Genomic DNA, 9470 nt, shown 5'->3' on the forward strand with positions numbered 1-9470 from the left:
TGAAGTGTCCCTCAGTATCTTTCTTTACCTTTTTTGTTTTGAAGTCTATTTCGTCGATATTAGTACCACTATTCCCACTTTTCTCTGAATGCCATTTGCTTGAAATATCATTTTCCACCCTTTCACTTTGAGTCTATGTGTGTCTTTGGAACTGAGATGTGTCTCCTGGAAGCAGCGTATAATTGGGTTCTGTTTTTTAATCCATTTTGCAACTCTGTGCCTTTTTATTGGTGAGTTCAGTCCATTTACATTTAGGGTGATTATTGAAATATGAGGTCTTCTTATAGCCATTTTATCTTTTGCTTTCCGGTAGCTTGGTGTTTCCATTGCTTCCTTGTCCTTGTATTTCTGTTTTCTTTACTTTGGTTGACTTTTGTGGGTTTTCCTTCTTGTTTTATGTTATATACTTCAGTTCTGAATCTTTGGCGTGTAGTTACAATTACAAACATCTAAAAGATAGTTACATATATACTGTCGTCCATTTTCTTCTGTGTGTGCCTTATCTCCATTCCTCTTTGCAAATTTGGATCTTCAAGTCTTCCCCTTTTCAGTCCTTGTTTTCTCGATTTGTCCCTATGCATGCTGAACATTCATTACTATCTTGCTATAGCAAATCTCTTATTGTTTAAGCTTATAATGCCCTGTGTAAGGGTTGCACTCCTCTGCTTCTATCTGCCTGCTAGTCACCTTACTCCTAATTATATGTATTTTTGTCATTTTGTTTTAGGTGAGCTGACCCCTTTCAGTATTTCCTGGAATGCAGGCCTCGTAGTGGAGAATTCCCTCAAATTTTGTATGTCTGGAAAGGTCTTAATTTCTCCTTCATATCTAAAGGAGAGCTTAGCTGAATACATTATTCTTGGTTGGTAATTCCTTCCATTTAATAGTTTGAATATTTGATTCTACTCCTATCTGTCTTGTAAGGTTTGTGCTGAGAAGTCCGACGATAATCTAATGGGTTTTCCTTAATAGGCCAATGTCTTCTTTTCCCTGACTGTAATGAGAATTCTTTCATTGTCATTGATTTTTGATAATTTTAATACAATGTGTCTTGGTGAAGGCCTTTTTGGGTTGAGATAATTGGGTGTTCTGTTGACTTCTTGAATTCCAAGCTCAGCTCATTCCTTAGATTTGGGAAATTCTCTTGTCTGAAAATGCTTTCTAATCCCTGCTCCTTTTACTCCCCTTTGATAATTCCCATTATTCTTATGTTTCCTCTCCTGATAATATCAGCTTTTTGTATTTCTCTTTCACTATTTTTCATTCTTTAGTTTCTCTCTTATTCCTTCTGATTTATTTCTAGATTTCTGTCTTCGATATTACTGATCCTTTCCTCTATTTGATCGACTCTATTTCCCAAACTTGCTATTTCATTTTTCTCCTCTTGCAGTGTTTCTCCATCTCCAGAAATTCTATTTGGTTCTTTTTGAGTGTTTCAATTTCCTTGCTCTTCTCATCTAGGTGTTTTTACAATTTCTGATATTGTTTATTTTTTTTAGTATTTTTTATTTTTTAAATTGTTTTAACATTTTATTTTTGAAATGACTCATTTTGGAACTCACTGAGTTTTTTCAGAAGTACCATCCTGAATGCTTTGTCATTTAAGTTGCATATTTCTATGTTTGTAAGTTTATTTTCTGGAGATTTTTCTCTTTCTTTCTGAGATGCCTTGTCACCTTGGTTGTTCATGGTGTTTAATGGACTATTTCTCTGCCTGGGCATTAATGGAAGTGTGTTCTGCTTCCCCCCCCCCCCCAGAATGATTTATTATATAAAGGTCTTACTTTAGCCTGTTGCAAATAAAGCAGTTTTTTTTGGTTTCCAGTAGGTGGCATCTAAGCCTCTTGGATCCCTGCTTTATGTAAAGTCTTAATAATGCCTTTTTTCCCCTTATAGATATTCAATCACACTCACTACCCTCAGTTTCAGTTCCTGTCAGTGTTAGCAACAGTTTTGGTAGTGTTTGCTCAGATTCCCCTGGGACTCTGTGGTGTTCGGTCTTAGAGGATATGGGGAGAGGGGCCCCCTGGGTTGGCGGATAGAGCCTGTGGCTCAGCTTTGGTTTTGCAACCGTGGTTAGTAAAAATCAATTGTTGTTTGTCTGCCATCCTCACTTCTCTGCCATCCTCACTTGTCTGCTTTCTGCCTTGATGCCTGGGCACTGCCACAGGTCACGTGGAGCTCACAACTCTCCCAGGAAGGGCTGTTTCTTTTCCCCTCATCCTTCCTCCTACAGGGAGCTCCGGCTGTGAGAGGCAGCTTCTTTGTTTCTCTCAGTCCACCACCTGACACTTGGGGTTCTAACCTGTGGTAGCTCTTATGCACAGAACCCATGCTCAGATGCGCTGGTGTGCAGTTTGGATGTTTTTTTTGAGTTTTAGGTGTTCATCTTATTGTTGTTTCAAAGGAAGAGATCTGGGGACATCTCTCACTTAGCTATGTTTGTAACATCCCCTTGTTTCCATTTTTATGCATTATTTTTTTCCATCTTTTTACTTGCAGTCTCTGTGTGTCTTTTGAAGTGAGTCTCTTGTAGGCAACATATGTAAAGGTCTTGTTTTCTTATCCATTCAGTTACCTTATCTCTTGGAGCAATTAATCCATTTATATTTAAAGTAATTGTTGATAGATATATAATTATTTCCATTTTATTATTCATATTTTTGATCTTTTTGCTCTTTCTTTTTCTTAAAGAAGTCTCTGTAACTTTTCTTGTAATATCGGTTTGGTGGTGATTAACTCATTTAGCTTATTCTGGTCCAGGAAGTGCTTTATCTGTCCTTTGAGTCTAAATGATACCTTTGCTGGGTAGCGTAATCTTGATCATAGGTCTTTTCTTTTCATCACTCCAAATATGTCATGTCAAACCCTTCTGATCTGCAAAATTTCTGTTAAGAAATCAGCTGACAGTCGTATGGGAGCTCCTTTGCAGGAAATTTTCTTACTGCTTTTAAGGTTATTTTCTTACTGCTTTTAAGATTCTTTCTTTGTCTTTAACTATTGCCATTTTAACTATGATGTGTCTTGTTGCAGGCCTCTGCAATGCTTTGGGTTTATTTTGTTTGGGACTCTCTGTGTTTCCTGGGCTTATATATCTGCTTCCTTTGTCAGGTTAGGGAATTCTTTTTGTCATTATTTCTTCAAATAGGTTTTCAATTTCTTGCTTCTTTTTTCTCCTTCTGATACTTTATGATGCTAATGTTGGTATGCTTGATGCATGCTTAAACTATCTTTATTTATTTATTTTTTTGGATTCTTTTTTCTTGTTGCTGTTCTGATTGGGTGTTTTCTGCTACCTTGTCTTCCAAATCACTAGTTCGATCCTCTGTTTTATCTAATCTACTGTTGTTCCCTCTAATGTATTCTTCGTTTCAGTTGTTTTATTATTCACTTCTGACTGATTCTTTTTTATGTTTTCTATCTCTTTGTTGAAGTTCTTACCGATATCATTAAGCATCCTTATAACCAGTGTTTCGTACTCTGCATCTGGTAGATTGCTTGTCTCCATTTTGTTTAGTTCTTTTTCTGGACCTTTTTTCTATTCTTTCATTTGGTATATGTTTTTTTGTCTTCCCATTTTGGCTGCCTCCCTGTGTTTGTTTCTGTGTATTAGGTAGAGCTGCTGTCTCCCAATCTTTGTAGAGTGGTCTTTTGTAGTAGGTGTCCTGTGGGGCCCAGTGGCACAGCCTCCCTTGTCACCTGAGCTGGGTGCTGCAGGTATGTCCCTTGTGTAGATTGTGTGTGCCTTCCTGGTGTTGTTGAGCCTTGATTGCTGTTTGCACATCAATGAGAGAGACTGACCCTTGGACTGATTGGTTGTGAGAATTGGCCATGACTATAGTGGAGGAGTTGTGCAGGGGCTGACCCTACAGAGCAGTATTCACTATAATGAGGCTCTGGTGCCTGCTGAGTCTGCCTTTTGGGTGTGTCATTTGTGGAGGTGGTTAGGTAGTGGTCTGGTGTGGTCTGAAGCTGGCCACTGTGTGTTGGTTCTAAGGCTTGTTGGAGTCGGGGCTCTAGTGCAGGCCAAGTTCAGCCACTGCCTGTGCCCTGCCCAAGGCCACTTGGTATGAGCTACAAAGTGATCTGTAGATGGTTGCCACTTGTGCTGGGTTTAGAGGTGCCTGGGAGAGGCTAAGGTGTGTATTGAGGCTGGCTGCCTCTAGTGCTAGGCTTGTGGCTGCTAAGCAAGAGGTATGGGGCATGTTGAGGCCAGATGCTGCTTGTTTGTGAACCTTTAAGAGAATTTAGGAAAGTCGCAGCATGAGTCAAGAGAGGCTATTTGTATGGAAAAATCACTGGAAGCAGCTTGGGTGGGCCACAATTTGGGAGAGTGGGGAAGGGTTTCAGGGAATCACCAAGGTGGGGCAAATAGTGTTAGCCAAGTTGATGGAGACACAAATGTGGCGCCTGCCTGAGACTGCAAGCTGGATGGTAAGAGGACTCAATAAAGGAATGATGACTTCTGTCGGCACTTCTGTCTCTCCCTGAAGCCAGACAATTCAGTTCTTCCTCATATGTCCCTGGTGCGTTTTGAGCTGCCATCTGGTGTTGGAGCTCTGATCAAGTGAATCCGTCAGTAAGTTCTTGCATGGGCCCTTTAAGAGGATGCCTGGGACTCTAGCAACCCTTTATCTTACTCAGCCACAATCTCTGCTGGTTTTCACAGTCAGAAAATTCTAGAGATTTATCTTCCAGCATTGGAACCCTGGGTTGTAGAGCCTGGTGTGGGTCTGGGACCTCTTGCTCCTCAGGAAGCACCTCTACAGCCAAGATATCCATCCGAATTTATCTATTTCTATCTATCTATCTATCTATCTATCTATCTATCTATCTATCTATCTATCTATCTATCTATTTATGCCTACAGCACCTGGTATTCCTAGGTGGTCTCTCATCCAAGTACTAACGAGGCCCGACCCTGCTTAGCTTCCGAGATCAGATGAGATCGGGCAAGTTCAGGGTGGTGTGGCTGTAGACTCCATCCTAATTTTTAACTGCCACATATGAGCATGAGTCCAACCCATTTCGTGTCCCCACTTTTCTTACCAGTTTTGAGGTGGCTTCTCCTATATGTCCTTAGTTTTAGCTAGACTTCAGTTGATTCTCAATGATGATGGTGCTATAGTTTAGTTATAATTTTGAGGTGATCATGGGGAAAGTGAGCACAGCATTTACCAATACCGCCATCTTGACTAGAAACTCTTCATTCTATTTAATAGATAATATTCTGGTGTTCCGCTTTGAGAATTACATCAAGCAGCAGGCAACAGCAGGGAAAGTGGCTTAGACAAGATAGAAATTTATTTATTTTTCACATAAAAGATGTACCAAGTTAAGCTGTCCATGGCTTGTACAGAGGCTCCACAAAGTTCTCTGGAATGTAGACTTCTTTCTTTGCGACAATATAGTAGTCTAGCCATCGCATACAGATTTTTGGCTTCCAACAGTTTTGGAAAGGCTCAAGGTCAAAAAAACCTTTCCTAAAGGTCCATCTTCCTTTTAGGGGCTTTAAAAAAAGTCCCAAACAAAAACTTTGGTTTATATATCATTGGCCGAAGGGCAGCACTAGGACTACACTTACCTGAAGGGAAGCTCGGAAATGTGGTTGTTTAGCAGGGAACATGGCTTACTTGAATAACATTGGGATTCTGTTCATAAAGAAGAAGAGAATGAGTCTGTCACGGACCATAGCAGTTTCTGTCATGCCTACTCAGTGGACAGGCTCCTTCTTTATGGACTGCTCTATTGTGCAGGGGTTTTGCATTTACATAGAATTCTTTCCCAAAAGTATCAGAAAGGTGTTCGTACAGATCCTTTTCAATGGTTCCTACGACTTTGATCTCTCTCCTCCATCCAAGGTAAGGTAAGCTCATGGGAACATTATTGGCTAAGTTCAGGCCATTGAACTGTTGGTACAGAATTAAGCCTCTGGCTTAACCCTGAACAGGTCAACTGGAACAGTTTTACACAGGCATGGATAGTTAACTCTTCTAAACTGATATTTCTCTTGACTCACTTTCTAGTCTTCTTATTGCTGTCTTCAATGAGGTGACCCAATGTCAAGCATGTTCCTGTCAATAATTGCTATTTAATCTGTATTTGCAGAATGAATAATGTTTTTCCTTCCTAGTCCATTATGTTTTCTACAATTCACACTGAAGTTTTAGGAATCCCTATGATCACAATTTTTATTTTTATTCGTGGTCTCCAAGAGGCACAGCTAATTCTTCAAGTCCTACTCTGAAATTATAAGTTTTGCCGGCATGAACTAACACTACATATAATAATAGATATATAATCCATGTTTGTAATTACAAATGTTGTAGTAGCTACATAAAAAAAGTAAAAAGAAGAGTGAAGTTGATTTTCATAATATATATTATTTAATGAATATATCCAAAGTTTTAGCATTTCAATGTATAAACAATGTAAAAATTATTGAAATATTTTACATTTTTTTCATAATTTCTTAGAAATCTACTGTGTACTTTATAGTCTATCTCATTTTGAGTATTTATATTTCAAAGTGTTCAAAAGTCACATGGCTTGTGGCTGCCATATAGTACAATACTCACAATGTGGTGTGTGTGTTGGACAATGCAGATCTAGAATAACCCTTGGTAATCTATCTTTATGCTTTGCGCTGCTCAGTGCCAGCTGTCAAAGGACAAATGTCCCAATGAAGGGTTTCTTCTCCTACCAGATCTTACTTTGACATAACCTCAAGGTTGTGAGTGCAGCTCTTTATATAGTTCTTTCATAAAATTGAAGAATTTTTAAGAGGAATTAGAAGTATAGTAGTACTTGAAAAAAATATACACACACAACCACTTGCTTCTCATGTTTATATATCAACTAGTCGTGATGTTTTCATAATTAGATCATGAATAACGTCTTTATCTAAATTGATCTCCATGTTCCTTTTTATAGATTGATACATCACAGCATCAGGATAAAATTGTTTACTCCTAGCTTTGAGAGCAGGAAGAGAAGGTAACTTTGATGAAAATGGCATTCAGATTTTAAATTTTTTTATTTCATATCTTGATAGGGAACATGTTTCTTGGCTGCTATAAAAGGCAGAAGGCTTTATTAAGATAACACTTCAAATTAGTGGGTAAAGGTAATGTACTTAATAAATCATCTTGGAACAACAAAACACACATCTGTAGAATTGTAAAATGATGAAATTGAATTCCAACTTTACTTCGATACCAATATAATGCCATGGGAACTAGTATACTTTATCTCATATGTTGTTGGTGGAGTATAAAATTGGAGGACAATTTGGCAATCTCAATTTAAAGGATATGTTTACACGTCTAGAAATTCATCCAACATATATATTCATACATATGCACAAAGAAATACATAAAATGTAATTTCCTGTAGCGATTATTTTTAATAGCAAAAAATTAGAAAACAGCAAAATAGCTTAATAAGTTATGAAACATCCATACATCAGCCTATTACATATTCCTTTAAAAAAGGGATCTTTCTAATGTCCTGATATAAAATTCACTCTAAGATGTATGGAAAAGAGAGGACAGCAAGACCCAACAGTATATAGATCAGGGGTCAGCAAATAATCCAACTTGCTGTCTGTTTTCGTAAATAAAGTTTTTTTTTTGGAATACAGCCTCCTTCATCTGTTTACATATCACCTATGGTTGCTTTTGTACTATAATGGCAGAATTGAGTAGGTGCTACAGAGACCATACGGACAGAAAAGTAGAAAATATTTACTATTGGCCTTTTAGAAAAAAACATCTTGCTAGACCTACGTGTTACTGTTTTATAACTTTTACTAGTTAAAAAAGGATATAAAATAACTGGAAATTATCTGATCTCAAACATATATACCATTTCACAATTGTAAATCTGAAAATATTCTCAATGGCATGTTTGTTGAAATTCTCTGCCTTTAAAGAGGGTGCAATAAAAATCATCAAGGATACATTTCTGCATAATTGTTAATATGATCAATCCATGGAAGGAAATTTTATTTCCCTGTGATGGGATCAATACTGTGCCCAGAAGAGCAATTGAAAAGGTGGAAAAATTCATCAATCAACCAATTCATCATTTTGTATACAGAGTAACTGGTTTGAAAGTTTTTCTTCTCTCACTAAACTCACTATAACAACTACTGTATCAGGCAAGTTGGAAGAGTAGTGTAAGTTACCAGCTAGCCATGTAACTAATATCACAAGTCTCAGAATGGGGAAACTACACATGTTGATTGTTAGAGCCCAATGTCTGACTAATATTCTATCACTCAGTAGTTTCTGGCCTTCTTGTATATCATGTCAACTTGCTTATCTGCTGAATGCATTGTCTGACCTTTGAAGGGGGTGGGACACCCAGGCGCAGATACTATGTTTGGACAGCATTCTGTGGCTGGTTTGCCCTCTCTGGACATTAGGGTGGTGGTTGCAGTGCTAATTAGGGTCACTCGTTTCAGATTTCCCTTGTTAATACTAGGAGAGACTGTTTAACTTGAGATTTCAGAGACATCGAAAGACTTTGTTGAAGAGAACGGTACCTACATTTTGGAATGCATTATACTTAGATAATGAGGGAACTTAAATATATTAAAATAACAAATTTGTAATTATATCTAGGAATAACAATGGCATGATTGAGGATTAATGTTAAATCCTCCTCATTCAGGTTGTGCTTGAGAGGCCACTTAGCTAGCTTCTATTTTGACCCAAGGCTGAGGACTTTTCTTCTTTTAATATGACAGTTCTGGCAGCCTCCCTCTGGTTGTTTCTCTCTGGCTGTTTCTCTCTCTGGTTGTTCTGACACACTGATCCATAAAACTTTTTTTTTTTTTTAATTTAACAAAACACTTTTATAATACTTTGGATCCCTGCCATAGTTATCACCTTTACGTCTTCTCCATGACTTCCTCTGATTCTCATTTCTTTGTATTTCTTGGTTCTTTGCTTGCTCTGATCTTGGATTATCCACTTGTAACAACCTGGATTATCTACCTATAACAATACTGCTCTGCTAGCCTGATACCTGCTCTTAGGGGTACTCTCCCTCTCAGCTTGTAGCCTGGCCTGGTTTAAACCAAATCAGACCAAAACTGTTAACACTCATCATCACAAACATGGCCCATATGCACCTGAGAGTATCCCAGCCAATATTTCTAGCAACAAATCTCCTTTGCCCGTCATAAACAACCTATGCTCCTCTAGCTCCCCCAGAAACACTGTGCTCTTTCATGGTTCTGCTTCAAATTGTTCCTGTGCTAGAAAGTACTCTGTCTTCCATGCTCAGAGAGCACCTCCCATCCCAGCTCAATTGTCTCACCTGCAGAGATTTACACTCTCTTATTTTCAATCCTCAAGATTTTATTCTTAACTCTATTAGTGTATTGAAACGATTTATTTTTGTGCTTGCTTGTTCCTTGATCTCAGATTGTGTAGTGGTCATTTTGTATACATTGCCCCTTG

At 38.1% G+C, this 9470-nt stretch overlaps 1 pseudogene; it reads right to left on the reverse strand.

Moving 5' to 3' along the window:
• Positions 1 to 4861: 4861 nt before the first annotated feature.
• LOC111733550 lies at positions 4862 to 4980 on the reverse strand (annotated as a pseudogene).
• Positions 4981 to 9470: the final 4490 nt, after the last annotated feature.

The sequence above is a fragment of the Pteropus vampyrus genome, unplaced genomic scaffold (assembly GCF_000151845.1).
Source record: "Pteropus vampyrus isolate Shadow unplaced genomic scaffold, Pvam_2.0 Scaffold572, whole genome shotgun sequence".
Lineage (NCBI taxonomy): Eukaryota > Metazoa > Chordata > Mammalia > Chiroptera > Pteropodidae > Pteropus > Pteropus vampyrus.